At 47.2% G+C, this 13,044-nt stretch overlaps 1 protein-coding gene across 10 annotated transcripts in view; it reads right to left on the minus strand.

Moving 5' to 3' along the window:
- The window catches only part of ttc6 (tetratricopeptide repeat domain 6), a 630,178-nt gene that overhangs the window by 116,068 nt on the left and 501,066 nt on the right, over positions 1-13,044 (minus strand). The gene's annotated exons all lie outside the window — the stretch shown is intronic.

Consider the following 13,044-nt stretch of genomic DNA (forward strand, 5'->3'; position numbering starts at 1 on the left):
ATCACTGACATTCGGACAATGCAAACCAACTGTCTGCAATGAAAAGAGACCATACACCAAACTCCCAAATGTGAAAAAGGTGATGAATTTATTTACAAACAGAAGATTGACACCCATGTGCTTAACACAGAGTGCTTTTCTTAACAGAAAGTGTCCTTACTCTACTACCACTACAGGGTGCTCCCCTACTAGCTTCAGCAGAGCTGGTGGAAGGCTGCCGTTGCTCATTTGAGATTCTTGAGAATACTGTGGCCGACAACTCCTGGGTGCTCAAGCCTGAAAGGCCCCAGTAGCAGACTATTCTCCTTTGACATCTGCTGAGGCAGTCTGGCCAGGCTGACTTTCTGGCATTGTACCGGGTATTGGTTGAGTGGGTAGCATTGGAGCAAATGTGGTGACCTGCTACTGAAAGGAGAATGCAAATTATGGGGCTTGTGCTTATGCTAAGAGGGAGAAATTGCAAGACGTAAGCAGGATGAGGAAGTGTTGAATGGGAAGCAAGTGTGTGGAGTGTGGTGAGGAAAGAGTCCTGAGAGAAGTTGTTGATTGTGCAAAGGCAGAATGGTACTCGTGGCTGGTGTGATGGGAGCAAGGAAGAGGTGAGTGTGATTGTAATGAGAATGAGAGGTTATATAGTGTGGTCTTGTACTGAGTGGTGAGGGAAGTGATGGAGGGAACCAATGATTTGGATGAGGGGACCAAATGTAATATAATCCAAGTTTGCTGATGATACAAAGCTAGGTGGGAATAAAAGTTGTGAGGAGGATGCAAAGAGGCTTGAAAGGGATATAGATAGGCTAAGTCAGTGAGCAAAAACATGGCAAATGGAATCATCATCATCATCATCATCATCATCATAGGCGGTCCCTCGAATGAGGATGACTTGCTTCCACATAAGTTCACAGATTTTTTAATTAAGGACCCGATGTTCCAGTCCTGAACTTCAATTGAGGGGATGGCTGTGCGTGGATTTTTTTAACGTGTGGTGACCATTGCACATCAGCCACCACACGGGCTTGACAGAGCTAGGCCTTTATCCAGGGTTGACCAGGGTTAACCAGGACGACTGGAGACCTGCTCTGGTGCACGGACCGAGCGCGCGCACATCGCAGTGTGGGCAAGTTCGTGCTGCCTCTGGGCCCTTGGCTCCTCTGGGCCCCGAACCCTCGTGATAACTAATGTCATGCTGTATTACAGGCTCGAGGGACTAGAAATTCCCCAGCCTGTCGTTATTTGATAAATAACGTCATTTGTGCGAAGAAATAAGAATAAAAATTTCGCCATTTTTTTTTTTAAAACCGGGTCAGTTCGGCCACAAAATACGCCAGTCGTTAAAAAACGGGCATTGCACGAGGATTCGCGGTGCAAACCGCGATCTCGCCAACTTATGCAGCATCTCATTAGATATTATATGCGCACACATTAACCACAGATCTTCACAGTTTACTTGGACAGAGATTTGTGTGTTCTGCTCACTCCCGTGCTTCTGCAGCTTTAAGATCAGTTTCTGGCACACTTACTTCAACCTGTGACGGTCAGTGTGAGACGAAAACAGATTGCGATCAAACCGGTCTTTTAATGTTATCCATTTGGTAGCACAAATGTGGAAAAATGTGAAGTTATTCACTTTGGTAGGAAAAATAGAAAAGCAGAGTATTTTTTAAATGGTTAAATATTGGGAAATGTTGGTGGTCAGAGAGACCTGGGCGTCCTTGTACACGCATCACTGAAAGTTAACATGCAGGTTTAAAAAAAAGAGAAAGAAAGACGTGCATTTATATAGCAACTTTCACGCCCACCGGACATTTCATAGAAACATAGAAAATTGGTGCAGGAATAGGCCATCATCCCTTCGAGCCTGCACCACCATTCAATAAGATTATGGTTGATCATTCCTTCAGTACCCCATTCCTGCTTTCTCTCCATACCCCTTGATCCCTTTAGCCGCAAGGGCTATATCTAACTCCCTCTTGAATATATCCAATGAACTGGCATCAACAACTCTCTGTGGTAGGGAATTCCGTAGGTTAACAACTCTCTGAGTGAAGAAGTTTCTCCTCATCTCAGTCCTAAATGGCTTACCCCTTATCCTAAGACTATGTCCCCTGGTCCTGGACTTCCCCAACATCGGGAATATTCTTCCTGCATCTAACCTGTCCAGTCCTGTCAGAATTTTATACGTTTCTATGAGATCCCCTCATCCTTCTAAACTCCAGTGAATACAGGCCCAGTTGATCCAGTCTCTCCTCATATGTCAGTCCAGCCATCCCAGGAATCAGTCTGGTGAACCTTCGCTGCACTCCCTCAACAGCAAGAATGACCTTCCTCAGATTAGGAGACCAAAACTGAACACAATATTCCAGGTGGGGCCTCGCCAAGGCCCTGTACAACTGCAGTAAGACCTCCCTGCTCCGATATTCAAATCCCCTTGCTATGAAAGCCAACATACCATTTGCCTTCTTCACCGCCTGCTGTACCTGCATGCCAACCTTCGATGACTGATGAATCATGACACCCAGGTGTCGCTGCACCTCCCCTTTTCCTAATCTGCCGCCATTCAGATAATATTCTGCCTTCGTGTTTTTGCCCCCAAAGTGGATAACCTCACATTTATCCACATTATACTGCATCTGCCATGTATTTTCCCACTCACCTAACCTGTCCAAATCACCCTGCAGCCTCTTAGCATCCTCCTCACAGCTCACATCGCCACCCAGTTTAGTGTCATCTGCAAACTTGGAGATATTGCACTCAATTCCATCATCCAAATCATTAATATATATTGTAAAGAGCTGGGGTCCCAGCACTGAGCCCTGCGGCACTCCACTCGTCGCTGCCTGCCATTCTGAAAAGAACCCATTAATCCCGACTCTCTGCTTTCTGTCTGCCAACCAGTTCTCTATCCACGTCAGTACATTACCCCCAATACCATGTGCTTTGATTTTGCACAACAATCTCTTGTGGGACCTTGTCAAATGCCTTTTGAAAGTCCAAATACACCACATCCACTGGTTCTCCCCTGTCCATTCTACTAGTTACATCCTCAAAAAATTGCAGAAGATTTGTCAAGCATGATTTCCCCTTCATAAATCCATGCTGACTGGACCAATTCTATCACTGCTTTCCAAATGTGCTGCTATTTCATCCTTAATGATTGATTCCAACATTTTCCCCACTACTGATGTCAGGCTAACTGGTCTATAATTACCCGTTTTCTCTCTCCCTTTTTTAAAAAGTGGTGTTACATTAGCAACCCTCCAGTCCATAGGAACGGATCCAGAGTTGATAGACTGTTGGAAAATGATCACCAATGCATCAACTATTTCTAGGGCCACTTCCTTAAGTACTCTGGGATGTAGACTATCAGACCCTGGGGATTTATTGGCCTTCAATCCCGTCAATTTCCCCAACACAATTTCTCGCCTAATAGGGATATTCAGTTCACCCTTCTTACTAGACCTTCGGATCCCTAGTACATCGGGAAGGTTATTTGTGTCTTCCTTTGTGAAGACAGAACCAAAGGTCTGTTCAATTGGTCTGCCATTTCTTTGTTCCCCATTATAAATTCACCCGAATCCGACTGCAAGGGACCAACGTTTGTCTTCACTAATCTTTTTCTCTTGACATATCTATAAAAGCTTTTGCTGTCATTTTTTTATGTTTCCGGCAAGCTTCCTCTAGTATTCTATTTTCCTCCTCTTACTTAAACCCTTTGTCCTCCTCTGCTGTATTCTAAATTTCTCCCAGTCCTCCGGCTTGCTACTTTTTCTGGCTAATTTGTATGCCTCTTCCTTGGATTTAACACTATCCTTAATTTCCCTTGTTAGCCAGGGTTGAGCCACCTTCCCCGTTTTTAGTTTTACTCCAGACAGGGATGTACAATTGTTGACGTTCATCCATATGATCTTTAAAGGTTTGCCATAGCCTATCCACCGTCAACCCTTTAAGTATCATTTGCCAGTCTAATCTCGCCAATTCGCGCCTCATACCATCAAAGTTACCCTTCCTTAAGTTCAGGACCCTAGTTTCTGAATTAACTTTGTCACTCTCCATCTTAATAAAGAATTCTACCATATTATGGTCACTCTTCCCCAAGGGGCCTCGCACAACAAGATTGCTAATTAGTCCCTTCTCATGACACATCACCCAGTCTAGGATGGCCAGCTCTCTGGTTGGTTCCTCAACATATTGGTCTAGAAATCCATCCCTAATACACTCCAGGAAATCCTCCTCCACCGCATTGCTCTCAGTTAGGTTAGCCCAATCAACATGTAGATTAAAGTCGTCCATGATTACTGCTGTACCTTTATCGCACACATCCCTTATTTCTTGTTTGATGCTGTCCCCAACCTCACTACTACTATTTGGTGGCCTGTATACAACTCCCACTAGCATTTTCTGCCCTTTGGTATTCCGTAGCTCCACCCATACCGATTCCACATCATCCAAGCTAATGTCCTTCCTTACAATTGCATTAATTTCCTCTTTAACCAGCAATGCCACCCTGCTTCCTTTTCCTTTAGGTCTATCTTTCCTAAATGCTGAATACTCCTGGATGTTGAGTTCCCAGTCTTGGTCATCCTGGAGCCATGTCTCCGTGATGCCAATCGCATCATACCCGTTAACTGTTTCAAAGCATTTTACAGCTAGTGAAGTACTTTTTGGAGTGTAGGTACTGTTGTAATGTGGGAAACGCAGCAGCCAACTTACACACATCAAGCTCCCACAAACCGTAATATGATAACGACCAGATAATCTGTTTTGTTATCTTGATTGAGGGATAAATACTGGCCAGAAATAACTCCCCTGCTCTTCTTCGAAATAGTGCCATGGGATCTTTTACATCCACCTGAGAGGGCAGACGGGGCCTCGGTTTAACCATTCTCATCCGAAACACGGTACCTCCAACAGTGCAGCACTCCCTCAGCACTGCACTACAGTGTCAGCCTAGATTTATGTGCGCAAGTTCCTGGAATGGGACTTGAACCCACAACCTTCTGACTCGGGCGAGTATGTTATCCTCCAAGCCACAGCAGGTACAACAAGCAATTATGAAAACAAATGGTATGTTGGCCTTTATTACAAGAGGATTTGAGAATAAGAATAAAGACATCTTACTTAAATTATATCATCATAGGCAGTCCCTCGGAATTGAGGAAGACTTGCTTCCACTCTTAAAATGAGTCCTTAGGTGGCTGAACAGTCCAATATAAGAACCACAGTCCCTGTCACAGGTGGGACAGATAGTCTTTGAGGGAAAGGGTGGGCGGGACTGGTTTGTCGCACGCTCTTTCCGCTGTCTGCGCTTGATTTCTGCATGCTCTCGGCGATGAGACTCGAAGTGCTTGGCACCGTCCCAGATGCACTTCTTCCACTTAGGGCGGTTTTTGGCCAGGGACTCCCAGTTGTCAGTGGGAATGTTGCACTTTTTCAGCGAGGCTTTCAGGGTGTCCCTGTAATGTTTCCTCTGCCCACCTTTGGCTCGTTTGCCATGAAGGAGTTCCAAGTAGAGCGCTTGCTTTGGGAGTCTCGTGTCTGGCATGCAAACGATGTGGTCTGCCCAGCAGAGCTGATCAAGTGTGGTCAGTGCTTCAATGCTGGGGATGTTGGCCTGGTCGAGGACACTAATGTTGGTGAGTCTGTCCTCCCAGGGGATTTGTAGGATCTTGCAGAGATATCGGTGGTATTTCTCCAGCGACTTGAGGTGTCCACTGTACATGGTCCATGTCTCTGAGCCATACAGGAGGGCGGGTATTACTACAGCTCTGTAGACCATGAGCTTGGTGGCAGTTTTGAGGGCCTGGTCTTCAAACACTCTTTTCCTCAGGACGCCGAAGGGTGCACTGGAGGTGGTGTTGAATCTCGTCGACAATGTCTGCTCTTGTTGATAAGAGGCTCCCACGTATGGGAAATGGTCCACGTTGTCTAGGGCCGCGCCGTAGATCTTAATGACTGGGGGGCAGTGCTGTGCGGCAAAGACAGGCTGGTGGAGGATCTTTGTCTTACGGATGTTTAGCATAGAGCCCATGCTTTCGTACGTCTCAGTAAATACGTCGACTATGAAATGAGTCAGTCAAGCACCCAGATTCTCACAAGTCTCCCTGCAGGAACTTGTGGAACAGGTGAAGGCGAGGAGAAAACTCCTGACCGCAGCAGTGCCAGGAGAAAATTATATCGGGCCTTGGTGAGACCCTACCTGGAATATTGTGTACAGTTTTGGTCTCCTTATCTAAGGAAGGATATACTTGCCATTGAGGGAGTGCAACAAAGGTTCACCAGACTGATTCCTGGGATGGGGGGTATTGTCCTATGCGAAGAGATTGAGTAGACTAGGCCTATAGTCATTCGAGTTTAGAAGAATGAGGTGATCTCATTGAAACATACACAATTCTTACAGGGCTTGACAGGGTAGATGCAGAGAGGACGTTTCCCCTGGCTGGGGAGTCAAGAACCAAGAGTCTTAGGGCTACATTTTTTTTGCATTATTTTTGCAAGCATTACGTCCACTTAACGTCCATTTTACCGCTGAAATGATGTATAAAGCCCAGATATCGGCCATTTAGCCACAAAATGGAAACCGACGCCCATTTCTTGGACACTTATCACCGAGCGTTATTTTCCCTATGTGCATAATGCCAGGAAAAATACCGCCCGCCCACTTTTTTGGGGCGGAATCATCAGAATGGGCGAAACCAACGCCCATAATATCGCCCAGCGTTACTTTCCGCACGTAATTAACGCCGAGATTCAGTAATACCGACCGCCCACTTTTTTGTCGTAAAGATCACATTTGCCGAAACTAACGCCCAGGAGATCGCCCAGCACCACTTTCACCACCTCACACACATCTCACCCACAATATCGCTCACCCAAAACACCACTCTGAAAAGGTGGAATTGTTCTAAACGAATCACAGCTTCATTCAAAAGGCTGCTTCAATTTCGAGGAGTTTGGATTGACTCTGGAGTTCTTCGGTGAAGAGACCATCACAACAGACATATTTTCAGACTCTGGACTATTGGGGGTTTAATGTAGGTGTATTTTAGTGAGGAAATTATTGCTTCTGATCAATCGCTATTATACTTTCATTGCAATGGGGCCAGCCATTTCTCAGCCTGCATCCATTAATATGCAGATGCTGCAGAATGCAAATGGCTCAATGTCTGATGCACACCATTATGTGCCCAATTTAAGATGTGCCAGAATGAGGAGGAGGTCCAGACCATATACACCCCGCACTTACAGGGAGAAGAGGTCTTACCTCGACGTGTTCGAACACACCTGCCTTCGGAGACTGCCCTTCCACAAGGTGGTGATTAATGAAATATGTGAGCTCATCAGGCCACATATGCAGCCTGCCATCAGGACATCAGTGTCAGTCAAGGTCAAGGTCACCGCGACACTGCCTTTCTTTGTGTCCTGTTCCTTTCGGGCCTTCGCGGTTGACATTTCCCCTCTGTCTCACCATGCCACCCATCGCTGCATTAGACAGGTCACGGAGGCCCTGTACGCGCGAAGGATGGACTTTGTCAGCTTCACCATGACCACGGAGGCTCAGACTGACAGGGCTGGAGCATTCTACCGCATTGCTAAGTTCCCCAAGGTGCAGGGAGCAATATAGTGCAATCATATTGCCATGCGGGCACCTTCTCAGGACCCAGAGATTTTTCGTAACAGAAAAGGATTTCACTCCTTGGAGGTCCAACTAGTTGTCGACCACAACCAGATCATAATGGCAGTGAATGCCAAATGTCCAGGCACCTTCGATGAGGCTCACATCCTGCATGAGAGCGCTGTCTCTGACAGGTTTAAGAGTCAGCCACAAGGACAATGCTGGATGCTTGATGACAACTGATATGGCCTAGCCACCTGGCTGATGACCCCCCTGTGTGACACCCACACCGAGGCCGAGAAGCGATACAACCAGAGCCACAGAGACACACGTAATGTGGTCCAGAAAACAATAACTGTACTTAAGCAGTGTTTCAGATGCTTGGACCACTCAGGAGGGGAGCTACAATACAACCCTGAGCAAGTAGCTAAATTTGTGGTCGTGTGCTCCATGCTGCACAACCTGGCTATCAGGAGAGGACAAGAATTGCCAGAAGGGACTGATGGTCCACTTCAGGAGAGAGAGGAAGAGGAGGACAAGGGGCTGGACGCTGACCTCGGGCCAGACAATCAGGCTGGCTATGCAACCATGCCCACGCCCCCCTCCTGACCGCAGGAAAGGGCCCGTGGTGGCTACATAGCTAAAGACTCTTGCGTCAGGAGCTGATATCTGAACGATTTGCCTGAAAGAATGTTGCTGTGAGTGACACTGCTGTGTGTGTGCAGCTCAGACATCAATGGTGGTCATCACCTTGGTGCCAGTTAAAGTTTACGTTGATTGAAGTTAAGTTTTATTTAACCCTGTTAAAGAATTACCAATGTGTAACGGTCCAGCTATCTGAGACAATGCGCAACAAGGTTATGTTCAATAACAAAAATTTTTGGACCAACATTGGTCTGAAATCATAAGTATCATGGCCAAAAACACCCCATCCCCGCCCACAACCCACTTTTTCGACCATTGACATCATTCAAATGTTCAACATGTCCAGCAACACAGAATACAAATGCAAAGCAGGAGAGTGGCCCCCTTTCTCCATACATTACAACAAATGGAGATATAACACAGCCATCACCTGCAGACATGCAGCTCACTTTCCTTCCCCCCCCCTCCCCTTCTTCTCCCCACCTCTATCCCTTCCTCTCCTTGCTCCATGTCACCTGGCTGAAGAGTTCCTCAGGCAGTGCCTCATTGGCGGGGATGAAGGCAGAGGCGGTGGTTGGACGGGTACGGGAGTGGGAGGTGCTGAGGGGGGAACATTCTCTAATCCAGAAGCAGGATCTTGGTCCTGCCTCTCATCTGTCATTGGCAATAGTGGTGCGGAACCTAGGGGTGGAGTGTCGCGCTCCGGGACCACTGGGAGGCCTGTGCCAGCAGTGTTCCTGGCTATCCAGGGCCTCAGTTATCCGTGGAACGTACTCCGTCATGGTGGCCAGCTGTCGGGATATGCCCCCCAATGCATTGAGGATCTGGACACCAATGTCTACAGTCCTCCTGGATAACTGTACCATCTCTCCACTCTCATGTCGCGCTCGTGGACCAGACCTGCCGCGTCCACGAAACCTCCGTGGGGTCGGCGTCATCCTGGGGACAAATGGGGTGCCCTGTGGCGAGGTGCTTGGGGCCGGCACCACCAGAGTGGAGGCGGGAATGACCAGAGGAGCACTAGATGGCCTTGGGGTGGAATGGCTTCTGGAGCATGGTGATGCAGGTTCCTCGAAGCCCGCACTCTCATCCGTAGAGAACAGACCCAGCGGATTGACGGGCGACAATTGGAGCCCCTCAGCACCAAGTGTAGGATCGTCCGGCGAGTCCGGCCCCGCACCCCCAGCTTCTGGCCTCTGTGGTCTTGCCTGGGGACGCGCTGCTGGCTGGGCTGCAAAACACAAATTAGGTTATTGGAGGAGAAGGGGGTGCTAGGGTCACAAGGTGATTCCAGCACGACAAAAGCACCACTGCTATCAAGATCATCACAGACATCACATTTCATGACCATTGTGCATTGCAATGATTTTCATTAGGCCAGCATTATTTGTAGGACAATTTTATAAATCATCTATTGTATATGATTGTTTGGATATGAGTGGGTGTGGCATCTATTGACTTTACATCACGCAATGGTGTAAACTTTACTCCCGTCGCATCATTTCAGGGTCTGCAGATGCTTGTGTGGCCATCCGGGGGTGCTTCCTCACGAGTGTGAGCACCCGCTCCTCCAGGGCAGTGATGTTGCTGATGACTGGTGGACTCCCACCCGTTCATCTCTGCACAGACCTAATTTTCGACAGCTTCTTCTGTAAAAGGTGACAGGCGACATGGCATGAGATCATTCCATGATATTATTGCTAGGTACTGTCACAGAGACTGATATAACACACAATCGACAGATGTGATCATGATTATTATGATAATTATCATTCTTTACCTGAAGACGTGCACCGTGACCGCAGGCTTTGACTACAACATTCCCGGTAAAAGTGAAAGACCTCACATCTGATGATAGTCAGTCATGACTGTTACAAATCAAATTATATAAATACATAAGTACATGTAAATAAATGTAATACTTACGCTTGAGGATCCCACAAGGTCGTTCCATCGTTTGAGGCATTGGTTGCCCTCACGCACCTCGTTGGTCGCTGCTGAGACCACCTCTGCTAAATTGGCCCATATCTTCTGGTAGGCCTTTGGGGTGGGCTTCCCACGCCCTCCCGGGGTCAAATCACCCCAGTGTAACTCGACCACCTGCAGGGGGAAGGCATTTGTCTCGTCCGAGAACCTCCTCGCTCTTTTGTGACCTCCAATGTGCTTCTCTCGCCAGCATCAGTCTCCACAACGTGCTGTGATGTCTCCTCCTCTCCCTCCATTATAGGCCAAATTCAGGCAAATATCTGGCTGGTAACAGCTAATTTTTGTTTCCCTATTTGCTCTAAAGCTCTAAACTCTCCCTCCTTCCTCCCAAAGCAGCCACACCACACCCACACACGCCTTCAGTCCCTCTCTATCTGTCTTCTATTCTGCGCATGTCATGGTGACCCTTGACCTCCTGAATCGCGGGAATCAAGCGTTGCCATGCCATTGCTGAGGACAGCGACACTTTCCAGCAGAAGGTCAGAGAGATTTAATGCTAACACCCATTTCATATCGCGGTAACGCCCAATTTCAAAAATGGAGACTAGGGGCTTTGAGAATGGGCGACAAGCCAGCGATCTGAAAACCCATTTTTACCGCCCACACTGGAAATAACGCCCATTTTTGCGCGATCTGCAAAAAAGTGTAAAATCTAGCCCTTAGTCTCAGAATAAGGGGTGGCCTTTTAGGAATGAGATGAGAAAAAATGTCTTCACTAAGAGGGTGGTGAATCTTTGGAATTCTTTATTCCAGAGGGCTGTGGAGATTCAGTCGTTGAGTATATTCAAGACAGATATTGATCAATTTTTGGATATTAAGGGAATCGAGGGATATGGGGATAGTGCAGAAAAGTGGAGTTGAGGTAGAAGATCAGTCATGATCTTATTGAATGGCGGAGCAGGCTTGAGGCGCCAAATAGAAACATAGAAACATAGAAAATAGGTGCAGGAGTAGGCCATTCAGCCCTTCTAGCCTGCACCGCCATTCAATGAGTTCATGGCTGAACATGAAACTTCAGTACCCCATTCCTGCTTTCTCGCCATAACCCTTGATCCCCCGAGTAGTAAGGACTTCATCTAACTCCCTTTTGAATATATTTAGTGAATTGGCCTCAACTACTTCCTGTGGTAGAGAATTTCACAGGTTCACCACTCTCTGGGTGAAGAAGTTTCTCCTCATCTCGGTCCTAAATGGCTTACCCCTTATCCTCAGACTGTGACCCCTGGTTCTGGACTTCCCCAACATTGGGAACATTCTTCCTGCATCTAACCTGTCTAAACCCGTCAGAATTTTAAACGTTTCTATGAGGTCCCCTCTCATTCTTCTGAACTCCAGTGAATACAAGCCCAGTTGATCCAGTCTTTCTTGATAGGTCAGTCCCGCCATCCCGGGAATCAGTCTGGTGAATCTTCGCTGCACTCCCTCAATAGCAAGAATGTCCTTCCTCAAGTTAGGAGACCAAAACTGTACACAATACTCTAGGTGTGGCCTCACCAAGGCCCTGTACAACTGTAGCAACACCTCCCTGCCCCTGTATTCAAATCCCTATGAAGGCCAACATGCCATTTGCTTTCTTAACCGCCTGCTGTACCTGCATGCTAACCTTCAATGACTGATGTACCATGACACCCAGGTCTCGTTGCACCTTCCCTTTTCCTAATCTGTCACCATTCAGATAATAGTCTGTCTCTCTGTTTTTACCACCAAAGTGGATAACCTCACATTTATCCACATTATACTTCATCTGCCATGCATTTGCCCACTCACCTAACCTATCCAAGTCACTCTGCAGCCTAATAGCATCCTCCTCGCAGCTCACACTGCCACCCAACTTAGTGTCATCCGCAAATTTGGAGATACTGCATTTAATCCCCTCGTCTAAATCATTAATGTCCAATGTAAACAGCTGGGGCCCCAGCACAGAACCTTGCGGCACCCCACTAGTCACTGCCTGCCATTCTGAAAAATACCCGTTTACTCCTACTCTTTGCTTCCTGTCTGACCACCAGTTCTCAATCCATGTCAGCACACTACCCCCAATCCCATGTGCTTTAACTTTGCACATTAATCTCTTGTGTGGGACCTTGTCGAAAGCCTTCTGAAAGTCCAAATATACCACATCAACTGGTTCTCCTTTGTCCACTTTACTGGAAACATCCTCAAAAAATGGCCTAGACCTGCTCCTAATTCTTATTTTGTTATGAAGGAAATTGTTGAGAGTGCTGGGGGAGTAGGATGAAGGACTACTGACATGTGTTGTAAAGAAAGAGGAATAAATTAAGTGCAGTGCTCACCCTTGCTACTCTAGTGAGGTAAGTGAAGCGCTTCCTGCACTGTATCCAGTCCCTGGGGTTGACAATCCTGGAGCTGACAATCTCTAAAGTTTCTCTCCATGTGTGGTGGACAAAGTGTTTGGCAACCCTCCTGGCACTGCTGGGGTCAGGAGTTTTCTCCTCACCCTCACCTGTTCCACAAGTTCCTGCAGGGAGACTTGTGAGAATCTGGGTGCTTGACTGTGACTCATTTCATAGAAGATTCTTTCTTCAGCACCTTGGATACAAAGGAAGCCTGGAGGGAATGCAACCTCCCTTTAAGAGGTGCAGTCCTGCTTTAAGTAGGCCTGTGGCTCTTCACACGTTGGTGACTGGGTCTGGTCAGTCAGTTCACTGGAAAACTCAACAGTGACATTAAAATGAGGTCCCAAAGTTAAAATACTCCAGATCTATTTTTGACTGAAGCGGTTGAATTTCAAACTGAAATGAAAACTCACTCGCCCACAACTGACCAGAAGTTATAATCGG

The sequence above is a fragment of the Pristiophorus japonicus genome, chromosome 4 (genome assembly GCF_044704955.1).
Source record: "Pristiophorus japonicus isolate sPriJap1 chromosome 4, sPriJap1.hap1, whole genome shotgun sequence".
Taxonomy (NCBI): Eukaryota; Metazoa; Chordata; class Chondrichthyes; family Pristiophoridae; genus Pristiophorus; species Pristiophorus japonicus.